Here is a 17326-nt window from a genome sequence, read left to right as displayed (position 1 = left end):
TGGTTGGATAAATCAACTTAGAAAATTCCACTTACCATTCCGTTTTAAAGTACATTTCCCTCGATAATGACATGTGAGTGTCGAAACCGGTCATCGTGCATCAATAATAAGTGTGTGGAGTTCACAAAATCTATTAAGCCAACCATGAAGTATTTTTCGGTCATTTTTCGGAATTATACGAAGATCTAGAAGTAGTTGTGGCGTTCTTATTAGTTTGTGACGAGTATGGTCTTTCATCATCATCACAAGTTCCAGAATTAATTTGGCGTATCTCTCTCCTCAATTTTTCTATCAGCTATTTTTTTAATTTTCATTATTATTCTTCTTTACATCTCCTTTCTCATCGACGTACGTTATTCGTAGAAATAATAATTTTTGCCTTTCGATGATTTTCGTTGGAGCATCATGTCTATAGGTAATTAATAAAAAATGGCAATTATCCTCAGTCCCATCTTCATAGCATATGTTGGCCTTGACTCTTATGGATAACTTCAGACGATTAAGGGAAATATGTGCACGCATTTGTGAACCCATTAAAAAAAATCCTTAATTTAGTCGTTAATTTCACAACTCAATGAGATTTTTGGAGCGTGGAATGAGAGTTATAAGATAAATATACATATTTAATGAACCAAAGGGTCCCATAATCAAAACAGGTGACGCCTTAGTACATTCCAAGTAAAACTTCTAACCGTCGTGGATTTTCACAGGGAAAGGAGCTATAGCTCTCCTAACGTGAATTTATAAGAGTGACTCACCTTAGAAGAAGTCCGGGGAGAGCTCCACCCTCGCCTATCCAGACCAACCATCGTTTTGAAATTGAAACAATGGGTGAGTAAATGAGGCTATTTTTAAATTTATGTGCGGTGCTATCGGAAAATGAATCGGTGGCTGTGAATCATAAGTGATGACGTCTTCCGAATATATTGATTGATTGATGCTTATCGGGTTAATAGGGTTGTTCACCATATTTTTTTTATTTAAGAAATCGAAAGATCGTGCTTCAGAAGGAGCAATGACAATAATATTATGCTATTTTCTTCATTGTACATGTTTAGAGAAGGCTTTAAACAGTGACAAATTTTACGTTACGCCAAAAAGCCCTACTTCCATCTTGAATTGATGTGTGACGTCACAAGCCTGTAGATGCCCTACTGCAGTGTTGTTTAAGTGGCTCAGCAGGGTTATTCCACTTTTTTTCAAGATCTCCAGCGTCTGCCGCCAGATCAGTGTTTAAAGAAAATCCAAATTTATCCTTTAGTAAATGTAATAATAAGCAAAATTACCCTTACTTGTACATTTTTATTGCTCATCATATCATAAATAGCACTACAACGTACACATTTCACGAGTTGTCTTTTTGATACATATAATCAGTATATTCCGAATCAACTGATTCAATGAAAAACTTGACTCACAATAAATATAAAACACTAATAAAACATGATAATCGGTTTTCCAATCACTGCACACGCTAAAAGAATTTGCACTCCTTGAAGTTCGAAAGATTCTCCACACCTCACTCATCACTAACGACTTAGAATCAGTTTACGTAATTTCACATTGACATTTCGAGGACAATGAAATGAATAGGCTGAAACAAATTGCTAAACCGGTTATTGTAACATCAAAAAACTTCGAATTTCACTATTACTCTTACCCGTACTCACCGTAACCAAAATATGACAAAAACAAACAACAGCGCAACGAAATTCGTGAAATGTAAACACTCGTGAATGCTCAAAATGAATAGGTAATAACATCAAACGGAACTTAGAAGCGAACAAACGATTGAATATTAATATGCGTTCGTTGTATCCCTAAAGCACAACTAGCTCAAATATGAAACATATCCCCTAGGCAATAGTTAGATACCTTAGATCGAAATGTATAGGGTTGATTGAACTAGCATGGGAGAAATAAATAATTTCGTCAAAGCAGTTACATTCACAACTCACTTCACTCTTTACTTCATCGTCTATATGCAATCATTCACTTAGGGGTACATCAAGGGCACAAATTGTGTTCACTTGCACTAGAGGCACAATGAAAGTTCACTGCACGTAGTTTCCTAGCAAATGCAGCTATACAAAACTTTCAATTCCTGTCAACGCTACATACGTTGCCTGCCTAACTTGAAGAATGGATTTCATGTAGCCTTGATCCATCCGGAAGCTTCATGCACAACATAGGCCATTTCAAAATAAGGAATAACCTTGGCAAATGTCCAGTCGGCATGCAGAGTACTCAGCTTGGCATCGAGCGATCAAGGCTACAGGCCAGCCGTACAGGCTTGTGTCGTCATCACCTCTATTTCAAGATGGCCGACCGTTTTTGGCGGCGTTTAAAATTGTTCGTATTTTGATTGCTAATAATTCCATCATTACTTTTTCAACGCATCTGTCATTCATCCCAATCGAAATGAAATTACATCAGAAGTGATATACATTCGTTTTTTTAGACCGTTCTGATAGGCTTGAACAACCCTATTGTCAGCAATGATTTGTGAATGGGATACTCTGGAATTATGAATTATTAGTTCAAGGAAAGTTTATCGTTGTCCCCTGTGTATGTATCTCATCTCATTTGAAACGCTACAGGCGCGTTTCAGCCGTCCAAGTTCAGCATTACCGGTCAGTTTAAAATAACAATAATTTTACGCGTATGCTTGTGTTGTGAGTGTAGTGTGTTGTTCGTGCTAGAAGAAACTTAAACACTTAACAGATGATATTAGCAAACATTGACATTCTGAATAAAATATTCTCTTTTTTACAGTTTTTATAATGTCCCTTTTTAATTTTCTTAAATAATTTTACTATATTTTTTCGTTGCAAGTAGCAACTTTTTCATTTTGATTTTTTTATTATTCTTTTGATTATTGTCTCTTTTTTTTCAATACACATTATTTTTTAAGGTTGGACATATTCAATAGCAATTAATTAAATTTCAATGTGAAAACCTTAAAACTAAAAGAAGGAAAGGCATAGGATAGACTCATAGTAGAGTTGCATGAAGAGGCAATGTGAAAGTGGTTGAACACGAAGGATTGTAATTCCAAATGTCTGTAAGTAATAAGATTTTAGTTGCCCCAAGCCTGGACTTAAAAACTATTATCTATCTGTGTGATGAATGGATTATCCCTAGGCAGGCCATATACATATAGGGGGAATACATGGGGGCTCGTGCTCCCCCCCAGACACTTAAAAAATAGACGATATTTTTAATACAAGAATTATTAAAGTTTATATTTTAATATAAATATTATAAATATTTCATATTAATAAATTTTATATTAAAATGAGTGCATTTCTTAGAGTAATTGTTGCATATAGTTTTTAATCCCAAATATGAGAAGACCTGTGTTTGACTGTCAGACTCTGGTCTAGACCCCCCCCCGGAAAAAAATCCTGGATCCGCCCTTGAGGGAGACTATGAGCGGAAAGGACATATTGTATGGTGATTAGTTCGGGAAGGTTTAGAAGGCACGGAGGGATTTGTTTAGGAATAATTCCAATTTTTTTACGGATGATCTATTGCTACCAAAAATTTCGTAGCCATAAAGGAGGTTGGGTCTGACTATTGAAGCACATAATTTGACTCTGATTCTATGGGAGAGTAGAGAAGCTCGGGAAGACATAGAGAAAACTACATGTCTTGCAATCATTGATTTAGTGGTGCAATATTTTAGGTGTTGCTGGATAATTAATTTATTGTCTAAAATGTCCCAAGAAATTTACGAGAGGGAGCTCTGGGTAATCCCTCGCGTGTCCTTATTAGATACATTTACATTGTTCGAGAGTTTGGAACCGATGCACACAATGGGACCCGGGACCAGCTGCCTCCAATTGGAACGCCTATAGTTACCAGCATTTTAGATATATAAACAGACTGAATTGGATTGCATTTATTGAATACTAGTTTTTTTAGTAATTTAATTAGTTCCATGGTTCTATTGTGACTCCCACAGTTTAGTTTATTTAATTCGGGACCCGAACGACTTTTTTTGCACAACGAGTTGTGCGTGGTGCAGGCTCTGTTTCTCAAATTACCGAAGTTTTTACTGACGGAAGTATATTTGAACAAAGTAATGTTTTTACCGTGCCATTAATTTGACATTGTTTTACCAAGGCATTCAAAACGATCTAAAAGCAATTGTTCCCGTGTTCACTGAATATATCGCCCTTGGTAGCGACCTGCATTTTAAGTGAAAAGGATTACATTAGAAATTTTTACGTATGACATGCAAGTTGATTGTTATACTTCAAAAATTTGCCTTCAAAAGTAAAAAAAAAATTACAACAAGGCATTCAAAACTTTCTTAAATAATACTCATTAAAATACAAACGTTACTCTGCTTTTAAAGACACCTATCCTTATATTCATCTTAATGTCAACTCTCGAGCAACAATCTGCGCAGGTATAGAGCGGAACTGAAGTAGAAGATTGCTTTCCTTGGGAATAGGTAATGATATGCGATTTTCTACGATAATAAATTAGAAGGCCGGGGTTTCAGATAACGTATTAAAATTAGAACCCGGGTCTTAGACCTCATTATTACCGTATGGAAAAAATTCGTCCATCTCGCTAATAACCTCGGAATTGGTACTTTTCCTTGCGCTCTATCCTTTCTTATTTTTTTTTAAATGCATTATATTCCGGCGTATGAAAAGATCCAAAACAATTCCAGTTGAAATATACATTTTTGGCTATGCTCAACTATACCGCTTAAGAATTATTATTACTTGAACAGCTGGAAAACCCGAGAAAATTTTATCACAATAGGGTAGTTTCCTTCATCAAAGAAAACGAAAGGCATTGATTGCGATTCGTTAACCACCATTACTGTATTCATAATATACAAATTATTTCGTTTTAGAAATACCGGTTTAGACGAATGGCTATGGTCCACTTTTATCCTCATTTGAAAAGGGCGAGATTGGCGCCCATGCGATGCCACTCCACGTGACGTCACAGGGACCTAGTTTCTATACGAGAAGATAGGAGTTAAACATCGTCTGAGGTTACCAATGCATGCATGAGGCGCAGAGCTCAGGGAAACATGTCTTAATAATCACTTATTAATTTAAGCCAAGCGCTACCAGCCAGCAGGGTACTCAGCTACCCGCTAGCAGCCTGCGTCGTATCAGCGCTCTACTCGCCTCAAGGTCACCTCACAGGGCGGCAGCGGGAACAAGAAATACGTCACACGGAGAGATTTCCCGGCATTCATACTTACGCGTCGCGTTTTCGCGCGCTTGAAAATTTTCATTTTTCATTTAATCGCGAAAAATAGATATCGTCATTTAAAAATCTAAAAGCGTGAAATTCGCACTCCAGGAGTAATAATCTTTCGATTTAGGCAATAAAAAAATAAAAGGAAACCACCCTATTATGGTGTAGGTATTTTTTTCGTGTCCTTTTTCGGCAATTATTATCCAAACTAGAGATCACGTAATTTCTGCGCCGACTCTAAACCCTTTCCTCCGATTGCTATGATGACGTCCGTCGCACTCACCACCCAATAGCGTTCCAATAATCCCATTCATCCCATCGCTTTAGACATAACAGCTTCACTTCAGGCGTGTGCGTCACCGCTCATTCCGATTTGAGCCCCTTCCTCAATGACATTGAGTCGATACCACTTCTTCGGTGCGCTGCGGCATCTTCACTCGCCCGCTTACAATCGCTCATTGATTTGAGTCATTTAAATCCAACAACAGCAGTTTTATAATTCTAGTTTTGGCTTCGTTCTTCCGATCAGCAGATTCTTAGATTGGTTTTTCATCTGTCATTATAGTATAAGGGAAAAGGAAATTACTACCCCCATTATTTTTACGGACAAAATAACTTCCATGATAAACTGCTGTAAATTAGGTTTTCTATGAACATATTCTTAGCAACCAAATATAATTAAGTGATTAAAATGATTCTTCAAGATCGCTAACACATAATTAGCGATGGCTAGAAAAAATATGAAATTAGGCCAAGTTTAAGAATTTTATCACACTAACGATATGTTCAGGAAATACCAATATGATTAAAGTCTTCCAAAACTAACTGAAATGGAATCAACTTGAGAAATTTTGTCCTAATATTTAATTGTGCGGTGTAATTAAATGTTTGTACGATTCCAGAAAAATCTGGCCTCAAAATTTCTTATTTACGAAGCCCAGAGTCATCTTGTTAAATATGATTAGGTCAAGCAGCGGATAGTTACTCTTTCATGTTAAGTTCAGTTACTTACTAACATTTTTTGCGTTGATTTTTGGTTTTCCGCTTCCTTTATCTTTTTTGTATCTTAAATTTCTTCGTTTTTTGTATATAAAGGCTAATAAGTGTACTTCATCAACACATAAATATTGAAGCTTACGAAGCTCGTTATATTTATTTAGATGTTCTTTAACCGTGGATGTCTTGGATAACAAAAATAATTTCTCATAATGAAAAATGGAAATGTCCCGAGATAAATTGATAAATTTAACTTTTGGTTGTGGTAAACTTAGAACGGCGAAATGAAGTTTAGTGGCACCGTCAATCAGTGACGTGACTAGGAATATGCTTTAGGGGGGATGGGATGGCCTGAGGTGGCAAAAGGCGACGGGGGTCCGGAAAAAAATGACATGCCTGGAAATACATTTTACATGATTTTGGCACTAAAAATTTAACTTTAATCTGATGCAGTTATTATAACAACAATGTAATGTTTATGCTCTTGGAGTATAGGTCATGATAAATTAAACTCAGTTATTATAGTCGAAAGTAGACAATAGTTTTTAATATTTTTTTTATTTCTCTGAGGCTTTTGGGGGATCTATCCCATCATTGTTACGCCACTGACGTCAATAATTTTGCTCTAGCAATGGTACCGTTTATTTTACAATTTATGCGGCGCTCTAAAATCATTCTGGGGTGCATATGAGTTATTTTTTAAATCACTGTGTGTATTGACTTTATAGTGAAGTGTGCTTTATATGTTGTCGAAGACACCGCCGAAGCACTCCGCGTTTTTATACATTGCTTCGTCTGTGGGTAGATGATACTCCTACGACAATGGTACCTGTTATTTTTCTCTTAAAAATATTTAATTCGCTGTGCTAATTTTCTTCTCACATCATATGAAGCTGTGATGGGAATCAACGCAAAATATTTTCAAGGCTCACTACGTGGAACAAAATTAATACATACGTGAATCTCTTTTTCTTCCCTTACCACATGGTACAAAGGACCATAGTTCCTCAGTCGCTCCCTCCCTACACCATTATCCTAGTTTCCACTCAATATTATATCCTAGGAGCTATTTACTAATAGTCACACGGTCTTAACGAGGCCGTAAGCAGCGGCGGAGGCCGGGGGTTGATGACCCCCCAGAAATGCTTGTGAGATTAGTTTAAAACTGCCTTCCCTCCAACTGAATCCCCCAAAATGTACATCTCCTCAGGTCAGGTCAACAAAGGCCCTGCTCGAAACGAGTAATGGATACAGAAAAAACTCAAGGGGGGGCAAAAGACATTTGAGCTACCTATACTTTTATCGTAATGAAAAATATGTAATCAAGTTACATGCAAAATTAAGATAGTTTTATTTAAACTGATTATACGCATACACAAGACAATGCTATCTTATTATATAAAAAAGTTACAATTGTGGTTCTGCAATGTTCGGCTATGTGGGCAGCCCCCTAAGGGGGGGCCGCGCGCTCGCTGCGCCCCCACATGTATCCGCCACTGACTCGAAACATTTTGTCGATAAGGCCTTTGTTTTATGCCTCCAATCTTCCATTGGACTCCAAATGACATTAGTTAGTCGGTCGTTTTCTGCAAATACCAGCACCTGTATCCTAGTTTGTACTTAATCCTTGGAAGTATGTACTAAGAAGCACACGAGTTTATCACTGGTGTCGCTCCCCGTGTTCCATCCTATACATTACACGGTGTAACTGTAAGGTGTTTACATATGGTTTTTTCCATAATTTTATTAAATTTCTCGGTAGATCGAGAGTAAACTCGTTAATCTGAAGGGAGAGACATGCAGTCGATAGGAGCAAGCATGCACTAGCTTAGCCCGATGCGTCATTCAACTTAAGCCGTGTCCCAATTCGCCGTTTGGCTACCCCAATCCCAGGATTTGAGCATGGAAGGATGTCCCAATTCATTAGCCAGCATAAGGGAGGGAATTTGGGCAGCCAACTTGGCCGACAGATTTGGGCATCGACGAGTGCACCCTTCTCCCACATTCTCCCATGATTCAAAGCCTGGAATGCGTCTTGAGGAAGAAATCAGAGGAAAGGCAACATGGCTGTCAACAAGGGGAAGTATTTTTTTGGAAGTAGTGTTGATATTTTGAGACTTTCTCGAGTACTTAGTAATTTTTGTTCTGTTTTTAATAATGAAATATCGTTAAAGGAAGTATTGAAACTGCGGAGAAATTAGTTAAAACTAGAACAGAGAGGGCGGCTACATTGGACGGAAGCCGAAATTCGAATCAGAAAAATTAATGAAAATTAAAATCTACATTGATAACGAGAATGGAACTTCAAAATGCCGAAACCTAATTTATGTACGTAAAATTTAACGTGCTGAAATAAATTGGGTAACAGTCTAAATGGAAAACTTTATTTCGATTTAGAAAATAATTACGAAATTGGACGCTAATCGTATGACTAGACTAAACAAACCATAACTTAAAAATAAAAAAACTAGAAAGTAAGTTGTTAAAAGACAACGAAATTGAAAAAGTACTTGGTTGAGAGAACTGTTGAAATACTATAAACTACAGAAAAGGAATGTACGCAAAACTTTCGAAACAAACTGAGCTACTTCCTACTTTAGAATCAATGTTGAACTAAATCCACGAATTAAAAAATCATGCCCATGCTTAATCCAGTGCTATAACAAAAAGGTTGCCCAAGATACGAAAAGCATGATAAAATCTCACAATCAGAGGATAAAATGCTCTTCACCGAAATCTCAAACTCGAAATTATTTGCACATGTTAACTATGTGGGTTTTGTTTATATTTTTTTCAAATCATTCCGAATTTCTCTTGTTTTTCATTGGCCTAGTGCCCATCAGATGGTAACACCTAGGTAAGGATGTCCCAATTCATGCTCCCTTTTGATTGGCTGCTCAAAATCTTGCTTCCCAAACATATGCTCCCCCAGGGGCGGATCCAGGATATCTTTCGGGGGGGGGGGGGCACAAGCAAGGCCGTATCCAGGATTTTGTTCTGGGGGGGCACAAGGATACCTCGTAGTACAAAACGAAGGCAATGATAATGGGACTGTATTAAAAATCTTGCATATTTTTTAAGGGTCTGGGGGGGGGGCTCGTGCCCCCTTCCCCCCCTAGATCCGCCTATGTGCTCCCCAATGGCTAACGAGTTGGGACTCGGCGTGGAAGCATGCTCCAGGATTGCAGCTGCTTGCACCAGAGGTAGTCCCGCTGCTCCACTTACCCACAGCCTTTAAAGCGCCTCGATAGAAAGATGAAAGACTAGTCTGCTACAGGCAGCTGTAAGAACAGAGGAACGTTATGCTCCAGCGAAACAATGTGATAAATCAATGGCAATATCGGGTTTCACGTTGGCGTGAGCATTGATTTCAGCGATTGAAGGCATAAGGAACTTGAGAGTTTGCGATGAGTTAAATGTAAATACCGTGAGTTAGTGTTGTACCTTAATTTCAGTGGTAAAATGCTTCAATGCGAATTTTTATTATTGAATATCCTTAGCCACATTTAACCGAATTGACTGCAATATAGCTAAAGATATATTACTTTTTTAAAGGCCAATATTATCGCTAGAAATTCTTTATATTTTCCATTTGTTACACTGTAATCCGAAAAATGAAAGTAAAAAATAAAAAAAATTAACTGAAATTATTTAAAATAAAATTTATTTATCCAAGCAATCAATAATTTACAATCACGAAAATGCTAAAAGTGAATGTCAGAGTTACTTTTCACTGGTATTACTCCACCTATGGTAACATCACTCATTCGGGGTAATTCCACCTGGGGGCTTATTGGGATAACGTGAGGGATTTGGGGAAATAATTTCTTTGGGGGTTTGAATTGCTATAAAAACATGAACTATTCACTGATGCACTAAATTGACTCCTTTATCGGCAATAAATCACGGAGCAGTGAAGCAAGGCATCTTTTTGCGTCTAAGGAGTGCGTAGGATAATCTCAATCATGATACATTACTTACAAAGTGGGTAGATTATTTTTTGAATGATACATTACTTACAAAGTTGGTAGTATTTATTATTAACTTGTAATTATGGGCAGCTGTTCCTTGTTCCTTAATTGATGATCCTAAGACATTTTTTTCATATTACTTTATCGCGTATAATGTGCAGCCGTTCCAATGGAAAGTTGATGTCATTTGTTACTATTTTCGAAATAAATCTCGCGTGTTATGGAATTTTCAATATTACTTTCAAAATCTCCTGAAAAATATCTAAATATTTGATCCATACTAATATGGTATTCAAATTTTTATCTTGCATAATTTACATAATCATTCGAAATGATTCGTTGAAAATAAAATCAACAGATTTTGGCGTTACTTGGTGGAACGATGAGATATTCATGGTTAAATAAAAAACACGGTACTATTCCACAACTTTATATTTTGCAGTCTACTAGTTTCAACGTTACAACGTCATTATCAAGACTAACTCATGTTAGTCTTGATAATGACGTTGTAACGTTGAAACTAGTAGACTGCAAAATATAAAGTTGTGGAATAGTACCGTGTTTTTTATTTAACCATGATTCGTTGAAAGTCTGCCACCTATAGCTTTGAAAGGGTAGGTATGTAACTTTCCTCATTCATGCATCATGCATGTTTTCCCTCCATCGTATCGTGGGCAAGAATGAAAATAGGGACGGAGCGTAAGTAAGCTACCTCTCCGACTCTTCTTTCTGGACTTCATTTCGCACCAATCTTATTTTGACCACGACCAATGCCATCTTCTGTAAATCATGACGAGATTAGTGATAATTTATTCCGCTATTAACGGGGTGGCATCAACTGTAACCTCACGCGAAGTCTCTTCGCCACGATGTTAATAAGTCTATATTAATTTATTTTTCGCTTTAACCGCTATAGCTGTTGACATGATCATCTCTGAAGTCTTCTCGCCTGGATGTTAATTTGACGTTATTAATTTATTTTTTTAACTCCTCCATCATGAATTCAGGGTATCCAGCGACCGAGAAAACAGGGGAATGGTCATGAATTTTTGCTCCAACCTGGAATTTCAAGATCTTTTATTTCAAATTCATTTAACATAGGTAAATTTTGCCAGTTCAGCACCAATTTTTTGCCTAAAATGTCTTTGTCGTTGTTTTTAAGTGCATTAGCTGAGTAGAATTTTTACAGCAGTATCGAAACTTGAAATTTCAGACAAGGCAATAGAATCGAAATGACTTGCACTCTTCATTTAAGTAAGATTCAAAAACACGAAGAATAGAATGCCGTCAGGTGACGTCAACATCTGCATAGGAGGTCAAAGCAACTTCTTGGCTTGCATGGAATGTATTTAAATTTAAAATACAATGTGTGTTAACTAACCGATTCATTGTCCGTGTGAATACGTAAATATAGTATTATTTGAAGGTACTGAATTAATTTTGGGTGTTTTAAAATTCTTATCTATCGCTGTAATCACGTAAGGTTAACCTGGAATTTTGTCAAATTTTCCTGGAAAACTGGGAATGATGCATGAAATTTTCTGCTTTGATTAGCTGGACACCCTGCAAAAGGCCTGTTTAAGGTGTCTGTTGAGTTCAACGCCTACGACGAATCCAGCGGTTTGATCCCCTCTAGGCTGCCTTCCGTAGATTTAGCAGTGAGGGACGGGAGAGATGTGTGTGGGCGGAGGTGGTTGAGGAAAAGGGAGCTGCGTTGTGTGCTCGCTGGGAGAGAAAATGGGAGATGGGTAGGGGGGAGGCGACGTGCCGTCTGGCAGATCCCTTTTGCCTATTCTCGTGGAGTTGACTTTATGAGTACCAGCCCCGGGGTTTGTTGGGGTAGGAGTTACGGAGATGGCGACGTGTAGCGGCGGATGGGAAGCGAGGCAAGGGAGAAGGGGGTGTTTGCCGATTGACATGCTCAGTCTGTGTCGGCGAGAGAAGGGAAGCTGATGGAGCGGGAATCAAAACAGTGGAGCTTTCTAGGAAACACCTTACGAGAGGGGAAAGATTAACGCCGGATACAGTTTTACTTGCTCCCGTTTCATCGTTACTAAATGTCAAAATAGCATTCACGTCTGCTCAACAATGTTAATGCTTAGCGAGGCAAAGTGTCACTGTATTTCGTATTGCAGATGTGAGAGTTGCCTTCCAATACTTCTCAGTTATTAGGTATTACTTCGTGATAATGGGATCAATTTTATTTAAGTATTCTTCCGATTAAGATAGCTTTACAGTGAGTATTTACAAAGTATTTTGGCCGTCTACCGTTCCTTCATAAACATCCCTCTTTAATTCACAACAAGGCCTTTGATCATATCTTAAAAAAACCTATACCCTTCCTTCTTCTCCCTCGTTTACCCAACGTTTTAACTTCTGACACTGTTTTCAGCATCCCCTCCCCGCTCAGTACTTGATCCATCCAACTCTTTTGTCTCATCCGTATCTCCTATAGAACCTGCCTCACACACCATTTGCAGCACTTCGTCGTTCTTTTCGTCTACTTCATCTTCTTCAAACACACGTGTCGAACGCTTCCAGTCTTTTCCTCCTTCCTAAGTGTCCATGTTTCCGCTCTTTAAATCTCTTGCATAAAGTTTCTCTCATTAGCTCCTAATTGTTCAGGGGCAATTCCAATGATCTCACAATTATATTCCTGATGTCATTCCTTGAATAGTTGCAGGAATATCTTCACCTGAAGGTAATTAAAAATGTAGTAAAAGCTGTCGTGAAGTGAAATAAAAGTATTTGTGGAAAATTTCGAGTTACTTTTGATTTATTGATATCTCCAATACGTTACTGAAAAGTTAAGAAATGCAGTTATTAAATGAGAAGGCGATATCAGCTATTAAATGTGCTATGTAGGAATGTAGTAAGATCAAAGCACCTATGAAATTTGGTTTATTCGCAATAAATGAATAACGTAGCACTAAAAGAATGATAGGACATTAAGATAGGTCATTTGGCGTTTGTAAGAAAGCGAAATTTATCAAGTGGGTGGACATTAGAATACAATGTGAACATGTATTACATTAATAATTTGTAGAGTTTTATATATGTCCTTGTCGAGATGTTGAATGTGATGGTGGGGAGGGCTCATCAATTTAACGCACTGGGAAATTAATATTGCGTCCGTGCTCGACCCGGACACTCTCTCTTTGGCCCGTTTACTGTTTTATTTTTCATCATTCTCCCTCTGGACGCTTGGTCATAGTAATATTTATTCAGTATGAAGTTGAAGACAAGGGAGGAAATAGTCATTTACATGCATTAAGGCCGCTATACACGGTGAATTATCATGCGAATGATCGTGCTGAATGATCACGTGATCATTCACAGGATCATGCGAGCAAAATAGAGCATGTTCTATTTTTCACTGAATGATCATGCGCATGAAAGTTCATTCGCAAATTCTTCCGTTATACACGGTGAATGATCGCCGTGTATAGCGTCCTTTATACACACCAGAATGAGATTGCTTCCAAATGGGAGTATGGAATTCTCGCTCCACTGAAGGGATCTGGGGACCATTTACCCCCGTGGATTCGCCAATGTTATCATGACTTTTGTACTTAAGGTGTTAGCGTTTCGTGATTACTGTTTTTATTGCCATACCCTTAAACCAATAAAGCGAAATCCTTTGATAGGCGAAGTGACATCTCCTCTGGCTAACTGAATGACCTCCCAACTAGACTTCTGATTCGATATTCAATGTTAATTTAGATTCTTCTCTTCATCAAGATTTGTATTTTCTTCTGAACCGCATTCATATACCGGCGCGGCACGTGGTTGCTTTCCTGTTGAGTAATTTCAGGGAACTATAAATTATGAGATCAGACTACTATCGTCCAATTTCATTAACAGCGATTAAAGTCAGGATACTTGAGGATATCGTCGTTAGCAATATCATGACTTTCTTGAATCGTCGTAACTTCCTCCATGGCTGTCAGCACGGATTCCGAAAAGGTAGACCACGTGAAACACAACTCGCGCTCTTTCCTCACGACGTTCTCAAATCTGATGAATCGAAAAGACAAGTTTATGCATTATTTATAGATTTTAAGAAAGCTTTCGACAAGGTTCCTCACAACAAACTTTGCAAATTACAGGCATGCGGATTAAAGGAGTGGTAAACTGGATATGCCACTTTCTGAATGATTGTAAACAAAAAGTTGTTCTTGACGGAATTAGCTCTGATGTAGTAAAAGTGGTATCAGGTGTTCCATAAGGAAGCGTGATCACGCGCCTTTTGTTCATCATATACATTAATGACCTCTGCTCCCGAATTACCAGTAAAATACGTTTATTTGCTGACGACTCTATCACCTACCGTGAATTAAGCGATCACTTTGGCTATGAAATTCTGTCATCGGATTTAAACAATGTTCGATGGTATTAACGTAAAGGCAACAGACGAAGTGAAGTACCTGGGAGTTACGATAACCTCGAACCTATCGTGAGGAACACATACAAGAAATATTTGCGACATAGCCCTGAAGAAATTAGGATTCGTCAAGCGTATTGTGAGAAGATTTTCGGATGAGAAAGTAAAAGAAAGGTGCTATTTCACACTCGTCCGAACGCACCTTGAATATGGAGCGAGCGTATGGTATCCGGTGCAGAAAGACTTAATTCGCGAACTGAACACAATACAAAGGAAGGCTGCGCGGTTCGTTAAAAACCGCTACGGGCATACAGACAGCGTTACCCAGATGTTAAGCGAATTAGGCTGGGAGCCGCTGAATACTTGGAGGCTGCGTGCTAGACTGAGATTGCTAGAACAATTGAGAATGGATATCTTTAAGAGTGACACAGAGAACATAATATTAGAGCCAAACTATATTTCCAGGTCCGATAGAAGCGATAAATTAAGAGAGATGTTTTGCCGAACAGATAGATATGGGAATTTGTTTTCCCCCGAACCATAAAGGACTTTAATAAATGCTAGTCCCACCTTCTTAGAGCACTTCATTTTTTTATGCGTAGACGGCTGGTGTCCTAACACCCCCTGCCACACGTCTTTCAGGCGGCTTGCGGGGTATTATGTAGATGAATTAGTTCCGTATTTCAGGCTTGCAGGTTTATACGGCTTACGTGAGCCATATTAGAAGAAGAATTTATAATTGGCCTTAAGTGTTCTGTTTTTATAGGTTTCTGTTGACTTTCCACTAGCACACTTGGGATACTCGAACACAAAGTGTTTCTTTGTACTCATCAACATTTTTCGTGCACGTCCGTATTCTCATTGTCAAGTGCTGGTGAATCAGCTCTCTGCTAAGGATTGGAGTTGTGTAATACTGAATGATTTGTAAACAAAAAGTTGTGTAATACTAAAAATGTATCGTGATCTCTCGATACTTCTTAAGAATCACCGATAGTATGAGTAAGCCATCCATTAATCATGTGAAGAAAACGAGACACGAAAAGAATGTTTGAATTAGGCCGATATTTCAAAGTTGGTAGGGTATCTAATTTTAGCTGACCTTTTCTCTAGTTGAGCCAGAAAAAATGATTTGAAGTCCTCATCATTCGGAGTTAATTTCAGTCTCTCTATTGGGCGGTTGAATCCCTGACAGAACTTCTTCAGCTACATATCTTGTTGATTCCAAGCGTATACTTTCCTTGTATTTATTTGGAATAACTTTGGTCAGCAATAACCACACACTTCCAGACGTTATAACCTCCTTTTAAAGAAGTGTAGTTAGTTGTCCTATATAATTCGAAATATATATAATTATTGACTAAAGTCTCAATTTTAGGGGATTGGACGTTATGCTTACTCGTTACCTTTTGGAAATTCTATTTTAGCCAAAAAGAGTTTTCTAATGAATGCATCTATATGTTAATTACAGAATTTATTTTTTATTTATAATTAAAGTTTAGTTTCCCTTAGTAAGTACAACAATCTTTTTTTCCTTTTCACTTCATTCTAACTACTGTAATACTAACCCTTCTAAATTCGATTAGTAGATATCGAGTGATGTATTTATCAAATTAAAAGATTGGTAAAACCTATAGTGCCCATATTTAGTTTTTTTCCGGCTTACCTATTTTGTTTTACCTAAAGTATGCAATGGTTCGCTGGTAATTGATTTTTTTGTTCCGTTGCTGCATGATATGAACACACTTTTTAAAAACAACTTTGAAAGCTATTTGGATTGAGAGAATTTGCTATAATGATCTTATTAAAATATTTGTTCTGAAATACTCGTAAAAATAACCTCATCAATGCAATATTCAATCCTTTCGTTAAAATTTTATATCAAGCTGTGAGTGGGCAAAGTGCTGATTTTGTGGATGGAGATTAAATGGCAAATTTATACGTTTTCGACATTAAATTTTACCGAAGACTCTCATATTCTCCACGATCTTTAATAACTAGATATTTATGCAAAATAACAAAATAAAATTGTGAAAAATTTTTCTGCACTTAAGCATCTTGAGTATATATCTACATCATATTGGAGTGGCAACAGCCTTTTATTTAACAGACAAATTTTTTGTGACTGTTCCCTCCTGCTGGGTATCGTTTTCCCGGAAAACGGATCCTTTCGATTTGAAACCCTCTCCCTTCCAACTCTTTAAAGAGCTAACCTCTTTAGATTACCAACTTCTCACCGCTCTTTTCCGAGTCACATCATCGTGCTCTCTTCTCTCTCATTCCTATCCGCTTATCCTCTCGGCCGTCGACCCTCTTTTTTCTTTATCCCTCTCCTCCCTCCTGTCAAATGTAAAAATGTCAACTATCGGTAAATATGTTGTTATTCATCTGATGAAGGCGTATGAAGCCAAAAAGTGATATATTTACTTCTAAAGCTTTGTTATTATAATTTGCAAGAACTTACTTAAACTTTGCATAATGCATCTCTGTTGATGTCCTAGGCGCAAATAATTTACAGTTTTTTTAAAGAATAAGTATTGCATAATTTATCCATTATATTTTAATTTCTAATTCCTTTAAAACATTGCACTGATTTTCCTCTATAATACTCCTGTGAATCATTCAACTCGCTGATTTCAATTGCCAGCAAGATGTAAATTTAGGAAAAAAATGTTTATAGCGGAGAATTTGTGGTGAACATATAAATTATCGTCATTTTTCTTTTCGGTGCTATGAAGTAGCTGAG

The 17326-nt window shown here is 37.5% G+C and overlaps 1 long non-coding RNA gene across 1 annotated transcript in view; it reads left to right on the top strand.

The window, feature by feature from the left end:
- Positions 1-17326, top strand: part of LOC124157717 — a 222480-nt gene that overhangs the window by 403 nt on the left and 204751 nt on the right. Inside the window, exon 2 of the long non-coding RNA XR_006864645.1 lies at positions 711-831. This is a non-coding gene — a long non-coding RNA (uncharacterized LOC124157717). The remainder of the gene's footprint in view (positions 1-710; positions 832-17326) is intronic.

This window comes from Ischnura elegans, chromosome 4, assembly GCF_921293095.1.
Source record: "Ischnura elegans chromosome 4, ioIscEleg1.1, whole genome shotgun sequence".
Lineage (NCBI taxonomy): Eukaryota > Metazoa > Arthropoda > Insecta > Odonata > Coenagrionidae > Ischnura > Ischnura elegans.
The sequence above is the reverse complement of the archived record's forward strand: the minus strand, read 5'-3'. Positions and strand labels throughout refer to the sequence as shown.